The sequence below is a fragment of the Fulmarus glacialis genome, unplaced genomic scaffold, assembly GCF_000690835.1.
Source record: "Fulmarus glacialis isolate BGI_N327 unplaced genomic scaffold, ASM69083v1 scaffold20327, whole genome shotgun sequence".
In the NCBI taxonomy this organism is placed as follows: Eukaryota; Metazoa; Chordata; class Aves; order Procellariiformes; family Procellariidae; genus Fulmarus; species Fulmarus glacialis.
Genome location: NW_009225340.1, coordinates 19,966 through 20,263, shown reverse-complemented (window position 1 = coordinate 20,263; position 298 = coordinate 19,966). Strand labels below are relative to the sequence as shown.

The following is a 298-nucleotide window of genomic DNA, read 5'->3' as shown; positions in this document are numbered from 1 at the left end:
CTACATTTCCATTAGGTGGAAATAATGCATTCGTACAAAATTTATTAAGGAAATTGTCTACATGATGTTTCTTCAGAATGTGACTTTGTCTCTGGCTTACGAAAAGGCCCGTGCTCACCGCTGAGCTAGCGGGCGTTAGTTCACGAATGGCATTAAGTGCTGACAGAGTTTCTGCCCACGCCTCTCCACAGAGCCACTGCAAGCTCCTGCCAGTCACACGTGTGGACGTGCGCACAGGCAGCTTGCACATGCAAGCTGTAGGCACCTGGACACCGGCTGGCTCGCAGGTCCACTCCTT

General features: G+C 51.0%; 1 protein-coding gene across 1 annotated transcript in view; it reads right to left on the bottom strand.

Moving 5' to 3' along the window:
- The window catches only part of LOC104080161 (electron transfer flavoprotein subunit alpha, mitochondrial), a gene marked incomplete at its 5' end in the record, with an annotated part of 19,406 nt that overhangs the window by 223 nt on the left and 18,885 nt on the right, over window positions 1-298 (bottom strand). The gene's annotated exons all lie outside the window — the stretch shown is intronic.